We start from the raw sequence: 15,513 nt of genomic DNA, 5'->3' as shown, positions 1-15,513 counted from the left end.
CGCACTCCCAGGGCGGGAGAGCAACTGACATGATTCTGCCAACATCCAGGGCCCAGTCAGCAACAATCTATAGAATGTCCAGGTGTCTTCCCATTTGGCCCTCTACATATCACCATTTTTTTTTTAATTTAAACATTAAGAATAAAACTCTAAATTAAAACAATTGCAAATAATGCCAATGCAAAACTAAACTACATGTTATCATTTTCAAAACTTGAATGTCACGAGCAAAAACTCTGACTATTAAATAATAACAAAATAATGCCAATGCAAAACAACAATATGATAAATCAGAACTATGGACATATTAACATTTTTTGCTACCAAATGAAAGAAAGTCTCTTTTGCTGCTGCTGTATATTTACTCAAGAGTCCTTGGACTTGGCTGTGCAAGACTTTGCAGAAGACTGGAAGCTACTCATGCTAGCATGAGCAGGTGCATGGTTGAAGAAGTAGCTTCCATTTCAGTCTTTAACTTCTTCAGATGACTCCATGTTGGCACCACAGTCCCTCGTGTAGCTTTAAGTTTTCTTCTGCTTTGCTGTCAAGGAGCAACTCTCAGTCCTTCCTTGCCCTTGGTCCTGGGCAACCTGCAGCAATGCACAGGTGCTGACTGCTATCATGGCAAGGCATCTTCACTATCTTTATTTCTGGACTATTTCTCCTCTGTTCTTGTGAGCTCCTACTTATTCTATGGCTGGAACAGCCCTATCAGGTCCTCTCTGGGATCCGTTGTTGCAGGAATCCATACAGTCTTGGAGTTTTTCTGGAAATATAAACATATTTTCGACCAAAGGTTAATAAAGAAAACTTTTCTATGAATTAGACTTGGGATCCTTTTCATTTTTTGCCCAAACGATTTTCCTTTGCCTTATTCTGACATCATGTGTGTTTTGTTGTTAGCATTACAAATGGAAATTAGTTTTTTAAAGAAAAAAAACTTTCTGGATATGTTTCCTTACATAATATTTTTCCACTATTTAATATTTTTTGATTTATTTAATTATTAGGATGCTTTTGGGAAATTTTTATAACACAGTTTCGATAATTTTACTTGTTTTTTTTTTTTTTTGCACAAAAATATGACTGCTTTTTAGGTTTAATTGCATGGTAAGCAATTTTACCATGAACTACCAATAGAAATTTTAGTTAACACTTTAGAAACAACTTCTGCACAATGAACTTTTCTTAAATATTTATTTCAATTAGCCAATTTAACCTGAAAACTTGACTATTTTAGTCAAATTTAATACTTTAACAACAACCTTAGTTTACCCTGCAAATGTTAATGAAAAGGATTATATGCATCCTTTCTCTATATTTAGGCTAGACTTAGATATAGGGCAGCTGCCATCAGCCACTTCTCTGCTGCCTGGGTCTCAATCTGAGCTGGACAAGTCTCCATTTGTTGCCTGGGTCCCAATCTGAGCTGGGCATCGGAAGCGCAAAGCAGCCATGGGGCAGGAGACCTCCCTCAGAAGGGGTGAATGTTTAAGCCCCTGCAATGTTGGGGGGGGGTGAGGATCTGTGCCCCACCTCTGTTGACCCCCAAGTTCTCTTCTGATGGCCCTCTGCGGCTGTGCCTGTCTTAGGTTGTCCCTCCCTTGAGAAATCTTACCCGTCATTGGCTACCCAGCCATCCTCCGGGGCCAAGCAGGGCGATGTGAGGTTCAGTTCCGTCTCCTTGGTAGCCTATGTCCCTATGGCCCCCATGCCCAGCACCTGCCTTGGGATCCCTTCGCCTGCTGGCGGGGCCCAGGGATTGATCACATATCTTGGGAAACCCAGGTTTCTTCTCCAGGGAGGGCTCAGCTCATGCCCTTGGGCAAGAGACAGATCCATGGTGCCATCCACCACGAGGCTTCAACCTCAGCATGAATTGAAAACTCAGGCAACAGCTGTGAGTAACTGAATTGTGACAAGAGGGTCCCTTTTGGCGAAAAGAGCCAGAAGGGCCGATATAGAATGCTCAAGTGCCTTCCCAAGGGGCCTTCCACACAGTGGAAGGGACTAAATCCTTTCATGTGCTTTTTAAATGGCTGCCAAACATTCAAAGAATTAGTTTGTAAGTTTGTTTGGTATATGCTGTTATAAAATATCAAAAAGTATAATGACACTGTAGAATAATATCATGTAAGGATACTTTAATCCATGATAATTCAATTTCAAACTGAAAGAAATATTTAGTTACTTTGTTTTGCCCTTCTAAAGAGGCCAAAACCTTGATAAAATTTGAAATATATGTACATAAGTAACATATATTAATTTTTTTAATGTATTTTATTGATTTTTTTTTTTTACAGAGAGGAAGGGAGAGAGCTAGAGAGCTAGAAACGTCGATGAGGGAGAAACATCGACCAGTTGCCTCTTGCATAACCCCTACCGGGGATGTGCCCGCAACCAACGTACATGCCCTTGACCGGAATCGAACCTGCGACCTTACAGTCCGCAGACCGACGCTCTACCACTGAGCCAAACCAGTTTCGGCTAATTTTTATTTGATAAAGCAATCACTAGCTGTTTTTGGCCTTTATTAGAATTGTTTATAAAATTATTGGCTTTTCATTTAGCTGAAAACCTTGATTATAATTTGATAATCTAATTTATTTAAGTAATTAAAGTAGGTATCTTCATTTTAAAATTAAGGCAAATTTACTTCTGAATTCACAAGCCACAAATTTTGCCCTGCCTCTAGCGTAATTAAAAAATGCAGGCGGCTACATAAAGTTAGGATTCAATTATTTATAAAACATTAGCTTCTCATGTAACCTAGTTTATATGACATTGATTATATTGTAAAAGCTAATTTATAAAGTAACTTAAGTAGGTATCTTTAAATTTTTTTTAAAGGCAAAAAGTTATTCAGTAAAACTTATAGGTTTGATATTTTATTGGTCTGATCCAAAAGCATAGTGTCCCACCTACAGTCAATTCAAAAATGCAGGCTGCATGAGGCCTTTTTGTCTTTTTTGAAATTCTACCGCTATTGAAAATTTTGGCTATATTTAAGAAATATTTTGTTTTTGCTTTTCTTACAGGTGAAAACTTTCATAACATTTAATATATGGTATAAGATTTTTATTTGATAAAGCTTTCCATGTGATTCCAAGTATCAATCTGCTTAATTAAAAAAATATTTTTTTTAATAGGTAAGTCTTTTGAACATTTTGGGGCATGTGAAATATGCAAAAGTTATTCTTAAAAAACCTTGAAATACTCTTGGAAAGATCAAATTTTCATATATGATTTAAAGATTATATACCTAAATTATCTTAGAGAATATCAATTACATTTAATTTGGATCAATGAAATAATCCTCTTTCTTTTAAATCAGACCAAACAAGTAACATATTTTGAATTCCTAATTATATAAGAGAAAATACACTTTAACTATATAATTTCTCCCCATTTAATTTGCATTTTGAACTTTTAAAGCTGTATTTTGCATGTCCTAGATTAATAACACTTTACATTTCTAAGAAAAATACAAGACATAATCAATTAAGAACTTCAATTCTGTCCTCTAGATTTTTTTATGAGGTGAATTTAAACTTTACTTTTAAAAAATATATATATATTTTATTGATTTTGTACAGAGAAGAAGGGAGAGAGATAGAGAGCTAGAAACATCGATGAGAGAGAGTCATCGATCAGCTGCCTCCTGCACACCCCCCACGGGGGATATGCCCACAACCAAGGTACATGCCCTTGACCGGAATCGAACCCGGGACCCTTCAGTCCCCAAGCCGATGCTCTACCCATTGAGCCAAACCGGTATCGGCTAAACTTTACTTTTTTATATATACCGTATTTTCCAGCGTATAAGACGACCCCCTAACTTTACAGTTAAAACATAGGTTTAGGCCTATATTCGCTGTATAAGACTACCCCCCACTTCAAAGAAAAGACTTACTTTGTCGTCAAGATCTGCAGGTAATTTTTGTGCAATTTTGGTCTTTTGCCCCCGATTTTTGGTTGACTTTTTTTCGTTTCAAAAGTCATCTTATACGCCGGAAAATACGGTATATAATTAAGAGTCAACTTCCAAAAAAAAAGTGAGGTTTTTTTTTGCCACAGGAGTTTGGAGGAAGTTTGTAGCCATTCAATACCTTTGTTAGCTTACTGGGAGAGTGGTTAGAGCAATTAAGGTTGCTGACCAGCTTTCCTGGCTTCCTGTCAACACCTCTCCTTTAGTGAAACCGATTTGTTTCAGGCATCATGGGAAAAAATAAATAAATAAAAAATAAAGACACTTTAAACTTTCAGAACTTTAAAATTTTTCAGGTAGCAAATCAAATACTTAGCATTTCTCAAATCAATAATACTTTTACACTTTTAAAGATACATTTCAAATGAAATATAAAGCATATTTAATTAATATACTAACTTCTATCCTGACTCATACTAAGCATACTTAGATCAACATTTCAGTATTATAACAATTCAATAAATTTAGATTTAAGTTTTTATCATTTGATTTAGTAACTTCCAAATTCTTTTAAATTTCCAGCCAGTAGGCCTGGCCCAGCCTTTGATTTTCAAAATGGTCACAATTTTTCTGCTGGGGAAGTCAAGAGAGAAACTCTCAGCCATTCACAGTAAACTTGCTATCTCCTTTCTGGTGTTTACTTGCCTTTGGGCAGGAATCTCAAGTGCTGCTTTAAATGCCTTGGGAAATTAGCCTGTATTCATCTCCACCATTTACAAGGCTAAAAACAGCCTCTCTGGTCTTTATTCTGTACCCAGCAAAGAGTTGAGCCCAGCTCAAAAACTGTGCGCACTCGTTTTAAACTGGCTTTTCCCCTTTACATGTGCACATCAATCCCCAATGCATTTATGAATTTGTAAAAGCTTTAAGTCATTAGCTGGGGAAAAAAGATGGTGAATATGAGGTCTCTTAAAGTCGCTTATTTTGGGACTGGCGTCGTTTATCTATTGTTTTTGTATTTTATTACTTTTTCAATTTTCATTCATTTTTATTTTTAAGGAAAGAAAAAGATTTTAAGATACTTGGTTACAAGTTTACATGTGGAGGCGGAGGAGGTGCAGATGGTATTCTTAAAGATTTGCACCCTTCCATTCCAGGCTGTAAGGTTATGGCTGCACCCCACTTAAACATTCTCAAATTCTCCTGTGCTGAATCAAAAAATAAAGTAGGAACAGGAATTGTCTCTGGACTTCCTGCTGAGTATTGGCCACGCAACTGCTTTCTAACCTTTTCCCAGGTTTCATCAAGAAACGTTAAGAAAGAAAGAATCTGATACGCTTCACAGAATCTCTTTGAACCATGAGCGTAGTTTAAAGCATTTAGAAGGATTATCCAGCTGATTCAATTTCACAGCAATACACTCCCTCTACCTTACAGTTCCTTCAATCTGTGGCGCGCACAATTTTTGGGAGCGATCCCTTGCCTTACCTCTTGTTGCCTCTTTCGGCCCATGCCCCACGTTGGGCGCCAGAATGCGGGGGCCTGAAGCTGCGGGGATCTTCCTTTTCCATGTCTCACACGGAAAGAGAGATGAACGAACTGGTTCTAAGTGGAGGTGCCCAGGGATTGAGAAATATTAGAAATAAGGACAAAAAACACAGATTTCAAGCTGGGAGCTGGGAGGGCCGCTGACCTCCTCTGCTGGAGAGACTGACCGACAACCTCCTGAGCCACGCAGCACATCTATTTATACTCCAACCCAACAAGGGGTTTCACAGGAAAACAAGGAGCCTGGGAGAGCCCAGGCTCCACCCACTCCTTCCTCCTGAACCAACACATTAGTCAGGAACTAAGAACATCTCCGCACTCCCAGGGCGGGAGAGCAACTGACACGATTCTGCCAATATCCCGGCCCAGTCAGCAACAATCTATAGAATGTCCAGGTGTCTTCCCATTTGGCCCTCTACAGGGGCCTGAGGGCCTGACTGCCCGTGTGACTGGGGGCGTGGTTTGGAAGCCTGATCCCAGCTGACCCTCAGGGCTCCTAGGTGAGCGGTGGCCTTTTTGCAGGTTATCTCCGTTCCTGTGGACGGAAGGCGCACAGCTACCCTGTTTCCCCGAAAATAAGACAGTGTCTTATATTAATTTTTTGCTCCCAAAGATGCGCTAGGTCTTATTTTCAGGGGATGTCTTATTTTTCCATGAAGAAGAATACGGTACACATTTATTGTTAAATGAAAATAAAGGAAATTTATTACTGTATACAGTACGGTAGTCTGGTAGTTGTCAACACAAACCAGACAAACTGTGAACCCTACAGTATCAAGAATTTACTCATTTATTCAATGACAATCATATCATCTTCTGGAACATCATCATAACAATCCAATTCCTGAATTTCCTGGTGAATTTCTTGGGACTCCATTTCTTTCAGAATCAGTGGACCAAATCTCTCATGTTTAGCCTACGGGGGGCCTTATTTTCAGGGGATGCCTTATATTTCACTCAGAAGGAAACCTGTAAGTAGGTCTTATTTTCGGGGAAACACGGTAGAAAGCAGCCCGGTCCACCAGCTTCCGTCATCTCCACTCACCAGGCGCCAGCCTTGCGTGTGGACGCAGCCAGGTGCCCTCCCGCACTGGGCTTCCCGCCCTCTCCCCTCGGTGCGTGTGGGGTGGGCCCGCACCTGCGGTAACTCAGTGGTCATCCACAGCCACGCACTGCGGAGCCCCGGGGAGAGGCGCGGGCCGAACTGAGGCTCCAGCTGTGCGGCCCTGGCCCCGGCCTTTCTTCTCTGGGCCCGGAATCCTCCCTTCCTGTGCTGCCCTGCGTGCCAGCGCCCTGAGCTGCGAGGCCCCAGGGAGGCTGGACCAATCTAAGTGACCTGTGCGTGAGCAGCCGGCCGTGGTCCAGTTCCCAGTGACCCCAGCCTCACCTTCTTCAGGGAAGAGGCAGGGACTCTGCCTTCCTCTCTCCGTCTGGAGGACAGGCAGTCACCCACAGACAGACTGTTGTCGCTGAGATTCGGGGGAAGGGACAGGATGAATTCACAATTAGGAAACCCGCTGGCCACCCCCACCCCACCCCCAGCAAACTGCGGGAGGGGCACAGACTGGGGGAGGGGAGTCACAGCGTGGTGACTAATTGGGAGACTCCTCCCCAAAGAGAGGTGGGGGGCATTCAGGCACCTCACTTAAGGGTGCCCCCCTACAGCTCCTTCCTTCCCGGTGGGAAGGCTCTGGGTGCTGGGAGCACTTTCACACGTGAGCTCTCACCGACCCTCCTCGGCAAGGTGCTGCTTGCCGACCCCCCTCGCAGACAGGACACTGGAGTCCCAGAAGGAAGGGAAGTGCCAGGCCTTCCAGTAAACAAAGGAAGAGGCTTTCACAATCCCGTGGCCGCTCCTGCCAGACGTTCGTTCGCTGATGAAGTGCTGCTGGGCAGGAGGCAGCCTCGGGGCTGGGAAAGGCCAGGGCTGGCCGGGTGCCCTCTGGAAGGGCCAGGAGGTGTGTCCACGGGAGAAGCAGCCTGTCTGGGAGCCCGGGGGAAGGAGGCCGGCCAGGGGCTGGGAAAGCAGTAGCAGGGGTTTGAGGGGTTACCGGAGGTGGCTCACAGCTCAGGCACAGATCGTGTTTGCTCTCCTTATTGGTTTCCATCCCAGAGAGGAGACGATGCCCTCTGGCCCCCGGGGCGCCTTCTCCCAGCCTCACGGAGGGGCCGGGGAGCACCGCGCTGTGCCGAACGCCGGGCATTTGTTACTGATTGTCAGCACTGGGCAGGGGCACGATTATCCCCGTTTCACTGAGGAGGAGACGGAGGCTCAGACCTGCCCCCGGTGTACAATTGCTAAGAAGCAGATGACAGGCCGACCCCAGCCCCGCGCCCTCTCCTGGACCCTTAGAGTTCCCGCTGCACAGCCCTGGGCTTCCTCGGCCCCCTGGCCGTGTGGCCCGGCCCCTGGGGCAGGCTCTTGTGGGGCTGGCTTTTCCTTCGTCCGCCCCGACTTTGGGTCTTACTCCCCTCTCCGAGGGGCGGCCCACCTTTCCAGCTTTGGCCTACCACGCTGACCCAGTGTGCACAGCGGTTCTGGTGTCAGTATTGATACCTCCCATTCTGAGAAACCAGTTCACTCTGAACAAGTCATTCTCCCACTTACACACAGATCTCCACCCATGGACAGATTCACCCATGGACATACGTGCATGCACACACACAGAGACTTATACATACCACGTTAACACCCACCCACACAACATATGCAAATACGGACACACTCACTGAGCCACGTACAAACCCAGAGAGACACGTACAAACACACATACATTCATGAGGACAATTCAGAGGAACATCAGACCCTGAAAGGCACACTCACTGTCCCCTGTGTGCTGGGGCCACGCCCTCTCCCACCCCGCTCCCCTCACTGCCACCTCTCCTTTGGGAGAAGATGTATTTGCTTAAGGTCTCTGTCTCCTAGGAGATCACTGGCTCCCTCAAGGTAGGGCTGCTGTCCGTTTTGCTTTGGTTGGGTGTCCAGACCTAAAACTGCTTAACACATGGCACGGTGTGAAAAGCATTTGCTGAATGAGCGAGTGAATGAATAAATGAATGAATTGCTCCCTCCAGAAACGCCTCGTCCTCCACGATATGTTTGCCCGGACGCTGGGCCAGAGCCCACTTTGAAGCAGCTGTAGGGAACCCTGAGGGCCGAGGACATGGTCCCACCAATGGGCTCCCTCTCCCTCCTGGGAACTGAGGCCCAGGGAGGCAGGTGTCTTGCTTAGGACTTGCCTCTGCAGGAGAAGCGTCCAGGTTGCTAGGGTCTGAATGTGTGTGCTCCCCTCCCCCCAATTCATACAGAAACCGAACCCCCAGGTGATGCTATCAGGAGGCGAACCCTGGGGAGGTGCTTAGGCCTGTGGACAGAGCCCTCCAGCAGGGGCTTGGCTGTCACAAAGAGAAGCTCTCCTCTTCACACTACGAGAGGGTGAGGAGACATCTCTGAGCCGGAAGGAAGAGGGTCCTCACCCTGCTGGACCATGAGCTCGGAGCTCCAGCCTCCAGAGCTGTGAGAAATAAAGGTCTCCTGTTCATAAGCTTCCGGGGGTGGCATTTTGTTCCAGCAGCCTGATGGGCTAAGGGCCTCCCACCACCAGGCGCTCCCACCCCTCAAACCCGGCTCTCCAGGGTGCCAGGCGAGGCTCTGGGCTCTGCTGGCCTCTGGCCTCCCAGCCTTTGCTGCCATATCCCTGCCCTGAGCAACAACCTTGCCCCTCTCCAGCCCCAGATGGAGCTTCTCCAGTGAGGACCATGGAACCTCCCAGCACCTGTCCTGCCACTGAGACCTCCCTGGGAGGCGAGTCAGGTAGGCCTGTGGCTGCCTTAAAGCCCCCCAAAGGCTTCCCGTGCTCTGGGAGCCAGGCCCACTCTCCCTGCCCTGGTCCACCGTCCACTGTCCATGCTCAGGTGCTCAGGTTAATCTCACAGACCGAGCCCTGGGGCCTTCTCACACTCACACTCTCCCCTCAGCCTGGAGTCTCTGGCTGCACTGGCCCCTTCTTCCCCGCCCCCGCCCCCCCCCCACCCCCGCCAGTCTTTTGCCTCCTGAGGGACTGCACCCGCCATATTGTTTTGTAGTCAGTATTCAATGACTGTGTGACTTGGGCAAATTACTTCACCCCTCCTCCCACTGCTTCTTCAAAATGGAGATACTTAACGGTAGCCAGCTGAGGGGGTTGTCTGAGGATTAGAAGAGATGCTGTTTGTAAGAGTTCCTGGCTCAGTGCATGCTGGTTTCCTGCTCCTCCTGAGGTCTTGCCGTTTGGAGGAGCCCAGCGGAGCCCCAGGATGGAGGCGTGGGGGCCCTCTGGGACAGAGCCCATTCTCCTCTGGCCTGGGAACAGCCTGGGTGAGCCCAGCGGAGCTGGAGGCCAGTGCAGGACCATGGGATCCTGTGCTACGGGTCCCTGGACCTGGGAGCCTGGCCTAGACACGGAGGTGTGGGCTGTGTGTTGGGGGTTGGGGTGTCTGCAGCTGAGGACAGAAGAGCCTCCACAGACGACTGCTGCAGAGATACCCTGAGGGCAATGAATCCCAGTGCACGTGCCCACCGGCGGGACTTCCTCCCCCCCCCCCCCCCCCCCCCCCCCCCTCCGCAACCCTGCCCCTGGGGAGGCGGCGTTTCCTGCTGGCTGGGGCTGGCAGGTGACCCGGATTGGTGCTGCCTGTGACCTGCTGCAGTGACTCCCTCTGACCACTAGGTGGGGATCTGGAGTTGTTCAGCCCTGGAGTCTGGGGCCTGGGCTGCCACCCGGAGCCCCTGCCCCTCCTGCCTGCGGCCTGTTTCAGGTCAGGGCTTCCCAGCCTGCCTGGCTGCCGCCTCTGGGGACCCAGGCCTGCTCTGGGCCTGCGTCCTAATTTATGGCGAGGTCCTGCTACCAGGCAGGATCCGAGGGAAGTAAGAGCTCCGACTGTACAGCCGGAGACCTGCGTTCAGATCCCAGCAGCACCTCTAGCTCCGTGGCTTTGATCCTTGACCCTTGAGCCTCATGTAAATGAACTCGTGTCCGCTTATTCCACAAAGGGCAAGGAGAGTAGTGGGACGGCAGTGTCCACATCACTCGCACTCAGGGGGCACAGCTGACCCGGGAGGAGGAACTGAACGGGGGACAGACCCCTGCGGCCCATCCTACACTCCCCAAAGCCCCTGCCTCAGGGCTCGGTGGGATCCGAGAGAAGCTCCCGGCTCTCAGGCCGCCCCCACACCAACGGCGCCTAGAGTGTGGCCGGCCCACACGGAGGTTTGGGGCTGGTCATCCTCTGACACAGGGGAAGCCCCGTGTTCCTTCTGCCGGCAACGCCCGCTGCCCCTCCCCTCCGGTCTCTACACGCTCCATCCTTTCCTAAGGCTCAGGTCAGAAGTGCTTCGTCGTCAGGCCTTACCTGGCTCCTCCTCCTCCAGGCCCGTGCTCCGCAGCCCCGCTGTGCCCTCTCTGCCGGCAGCGGCTCAGGGACCAGGGACTCTGGATGAGTTCAGGCTTCTGGCCGGAGCAGGTGCTCCCTGCACAGACGAGAACGTGGCCTGAAGGTGAGGAAGACCTCACGGAGAGGGAACTTGGGAAGAGGAGAGGACATTTCAAAATGGGGGTTGCATGGGGACGTGGGACACCATCCCTGGTTCAAGAAAGGTGTGAGCTGTGCCCGGGGCCAGCAGCTCCCAGAGGAAGGCAGGCCCAGAGCGGGGAGGGGCCTGGGAGGAGAGAAACTGACTCCTTACAGGGCCTCCTTGGAGCCCCAAACCCCCAAACCTGCATCTTGTCAGGCACATGGTGGGGGCAGGGCCCCAGACTCACCAGCCTCTCTCTGGGGGTTGTGGAGCCACCTCCATGCCCCTTCTCCTCAGCTCCCACCGTGGGGGGGCCAAAGCCTGCGGTGGAGCTGGGAGCTCAGGTGGCTTCCTGCGGGCCCTCCCGGCCAGTTTACAATTCCTTCCCTGGCTCAGTGTTCCAGGGGCAGAGCTGAGCCTGGCTTGTGGGGTCCTGGGCCTGACTTCTGATTGGCCCTGATGCTGCCCCTTGGGTCACCTTGGCCAGTGGCTCTACCTCTCTGGGCAGAGCTGGTTTCCTCAGTCTACCCCAGGGGCTGGTGAGGTCGAAGGAACCGATGTGTCTGACCATAAACAGTTGTGCTTTCTCCTCCCCTGCGGGCCCAGGAGTAGGATATGCTTCCTGCCCCTGTGCCTGACGGTGCCCCATGCACAGTGCCTCCCACAGGGGGCCGGGCTGCCGTCCACGGGCCCCACAGCGCCATCTTCAGGAGGGCAGCCGGGCTGCACGCGGGCCGGGGCTTTCCTCGCACTGAGGCTGGCCGGCTCCTGGCGGAGCCTGTGCCTCAGGGGAGCTTCGTGGCATCCGAGCGGCTCATCCTCAGGACCTGCACGCTGGTCCCGCACACTCACCTGCAGGCCCAGGGCTCCCTGGCACCTGTCTTTCGGGAAGGGCCCCGTTTCCCACGCCTTCCCCACCTCCCTGAGGGCCACCTGCCTTCACGGGTTCCCTCCCCCGGGGCCACGCCCGGTGAGGGCCCGTTTGACTCACTGCACCCCCTCCTGCAGGTGCCATGCGTGGAGCTTCCATCAGCACCGGGGGCGCCGTCCCAGGGCCTCCGTCAGAGGCTCAGAATCCCTCCCCCGGCACGCAAGGCCTCCTCTGCCTCCCTCAGCCCCGGGCCAAGGCTGAGGGATAGTTTTCCCTTCTCCCCCACCGACAGGACAGGCAGGAAAACGGGTTCCGAGAGCCCGGCGCGGGCGCCACAGGCCAGGGCCGCCGAGGACAGCTCTAACGGAGCCCCTTCTCACCTTTCTCACCTGTCTCTCTCCAGAAGCAGAGGGATTGGAGTGAGAATTCTCACCTGAAGAGACACGTGCCCTGACCAGGAATCCACCGGGCCCCGCTGTGAGAGCGGCTTGGCAGGAACGGGCGGGTCTTTCCCGCACCAGGAGTGGGGGGCAGGCTGTCCTGGTTGCTTCGTGACCTTGTGCTCTTCCACGGCTTCCCCTCGGCTGGCCTCCGCGCACATCAGTCAGGAATCCGTCAGCGGCCAGGCACCGAAACCCAGCTGAAATGGAAGAAAAAGAGCGGCTCATTGGGTCATGTGGTACCTGGCAGTGCAGAGAGTGGGCAGGTGCGGGCCGGGCACAAACGCCCGGCTCGCTCCATCTCTGCCTCCCCTCTTCCTTCTGGTCTCTGGGTGCTGCGTTCTCTCCCACCGCGGGTGGGCTTCCTCCTGGGCCGGGAGCGTGGCCGCGGGCAGCTGTGGCTCACACAAACCCCGCTGAGAGGGAGCCTACCCTGCTGCTCCCCTCACAACAGCGCAGGAACAAACGCTCCGATTGGCCAGGCTGGGGCCACGTGCGCACTGCTCTCCAACCTCACCCACACTCCAGCCCGTCCCCACTCCCCACTGCTGTCCATGAACAGAAACCCGGGCCTGCTGGCCTCTCACTGCGGGCCTGCTGAGCGCCAGGGACTGTGCAACAGGATTTCTTTTCATCAACACGTTGCCCTGCAGAAGGATAGGCTGGAAAGGGCTCTTGTGGCTTCTACTGACAGAAGCCCAACTCAAATTAGCTAAAGCCAGAAAAGGGAATTTATTGCTCCCGTAATTGAGAAAGGCAGGAGTGGACTTCAGGCATGGGCCTCATTAGCTCCAGCCCCCTCTCCAGTTCTCTCATCCCCCCGCCCCGCCCCCCACTGGCTGGGCCCTCAGGCACATTCTCCCTGCACAGGAGGAAGGATGCCCCTGGCAGCTGAGGCCCAGACGCCTCTCCAGCCCTCCGTCCAGGAGAAGAGAGGTGCCTGCTCCTTGTGTGTAGAGCACATGCTTGGGGAGACTGACTGGATCTTATGACAGCCTTTTACCTACGCAGTGGGCAGCGGGGAGGGCAGCCATAATTAGCCAGGGCAGGTCACATGCTCACCCTGCAGCAAGAGGATGGTTGGGACAGAGCTGAGGGAGTTGGTACTACCAGAACCTGGAAGACGCAGACAGATTGCATATGGTCAGCTGGAGTCATAATTTTCCATTTTACAAAATAGGAAACGGAGATTTGGAGAGATTAGGTGACTCACCGGGGCTAGAGACACAGATGGGATTCAAACCTATGTCTGTCAGTTCTACCCAGAATATTACCTGGCTCCTTCAAGAGTGATATGGAGTCCTAGCTGGTTTGGCAGTGGATAGGGCGTTGGACTGCGGACTGGAAGGTCCTGGGTTTGATTCTGATCAAGGGCACATGCTCGGGTTGTGGGCTTGATCACCAGCAGGGGGCGTGCAGGAGGCAGCTGATTAATGATTCCCTTTCATCATTGATATTTCTATCTCTCCCTCTCCCTTCCTCTCTGAAATCAATAAAAATTATTTTTTTTAATAAAGAGTGATATTGAAACATCACATGAAGAAGTAGATTCCTGGTGATAGCCATGTCATTTCCAGCCCTCCCTTCAACCTCCCCCCACCCCCGAGGCAGCTGTGACAGAGAGGATGCCCTGGGAGGAGGGTGTAGCCACACGCCCAGACTCAGTCTTTTACAAGCCCTGCTCCGTGACTGGAAGCGTCTCAGAGGTCCTTGATTCCTGTTGCTGTGCTGGCTCAGTAACCCATCACCTGGCCTCTGCTTGAACACTGCCCCTGGCGGCGAACTCACCACCTCAAAGGTAAGTAGCTGGTTCCAGATTTGAACTGGTCTAATGGTTAGGAATCACCACTGGTTAGGAACAGGGCAGTCTGGCTGTCTCCTGAGCATATGTCTTCATTCATCTAAGGAAGAGCTTTCTAAGTGGAAAGGAGAGAGAAAGGAACCAAATATTTGAAAGTTATCATGCATTCCCTTCCTCTATCCCTACCCAGTCATCCCCCCAAGTTCTTCAAGTGCTCTCCCCTAGTAAGGTTAACTCAGTACTAGAGGCCCAGTGCATGAAATTTGTGCACAGGTAGGGTCCCTAGCAGCTGCCGGCTGCTGGCCGGGGCCTCCCTCCCCACCAGCTGCCTGCCATTGCTGCTGGCCAGGGCCTCCCTTTGCGCGCGCCTTGGCCTGGCACCACTAACTCATCTGCTCCACCATCCCACTGCAGTCCCCCTCTCAACGGGGTCAATTGGGGCCAGCAGTGATTCCACTGCCACCTGCTGCCAGTGCCCCCTGGTGGTCAGTGCACATCTAACTCCCAGTCAGTCAAACTCCTGCCCCTGGAGACAATTTGCATACTAGCCTTTTATTATATAGAATATATATTATCCTGTCCCTGGAAAGAGCACCTGTGGTCTCAAGGACCCTCTAAAGAAAAACATGAGCCTCAGTAGGTAGAACACAGAAGACAGGAGCCTCTCTCCAGCTGAACTGGTTTAAGTAGAGCCCAACTTCACCTGCTTGTTGCAGCCACAAAGCACTGTTGACTCAGGTTGGTTCTATGAGTTCTGTTCTTTAGCCAGAACCTCTCTCCACGGTAACATGTGCCACTGATTTTCTTTTCAAATAAAAGTGATGGGTCCTCGCCCTGGCCAGGTAGCTCAGTTGCTAGAGCATTGTCCTGATGCACCAAGATAGCAGGTTTGATTCCCCGGTCTGGGTACATACAAGAATCACCCAATGAATGTATAAATAAGTGGAACAACAAATCAATCTCTCTCCTTTACCTCCTCTCTTCTCTTGCTCTCAAATCAATCAATAAATAAAAGTGATGAGTCAATGGTGTTGCAAAACTGTAAAAATCCAGCCTAAAATTTATATAGAATTTCAAAAAACCATAAATAGCCAAAAAGAATCTTTAAAAAGAACAAGGCTTGCTTTTCTTAATTTCAAAACATACTATAAAACTACAGTAATCAAAACAGTGTGGTATTGGTATTAGAATAGACCAATGGAATAGGATTCAGGGCCCAGAAATAAATCTTCACATTTGTGGTTAATTGATTTCCCACAAATGTGTCAAGACTATTGTGTGTGTGTGTTGTGTGTGGGGGGAGGGTGCGGAGAAACAGTCTTTTCAACAAGTGGTGCTGGGAAAACTGGACATCCACATACAAAAAAATAA

At 50.5% G+C, this 15,513-nt stretch overlaps 1 long non-coding RNA gene across 1 annotated transcript; it reads right to left on the bottom strand.

Moving 5' to 3' along the window:
• Positions 1-246: 246 nt before the first annotated feature.
• On the bottom strand, positions 247-4,966 carry LOC123652901. Its single transcript, XR_006742460.1, has 3 exons — positions 4,956-4,966; positions 4,301-4,309; positions 247-475 (listed from the first exon to the last, which is right to left on the bottom strand). It is a non-coding gene; the product is annotated as an uncharacterized LOC123652901 (long non-coding RNA).
• Between the last annotated feature and the right edge of the window lie 10,547 nt (positions 4,967-15,513).

This window comes from Pipistrellus kuhlii, unplaced genomic scaffold (assembly GCF_014108245.1).
Source record: "Pipistrellus kuhlii isolate mPipKuh1 unplaced genomic scaffold, mPipKuh1.p scaffold_m20_p_22, whole genome shotgun sequence".
Lineage (NCBI taxonomy): Eukaryota > Metazoa > Chordata > Mammalia > Chiroptera > Vespertilionidae > Pipistrellus > Pipistrellus kuhlii.
The sequence above is the reverse complement of the archived record's forward strand: the minus strand, read 5'-3'. Positions and strand labels throughout refer to the sequence as shown.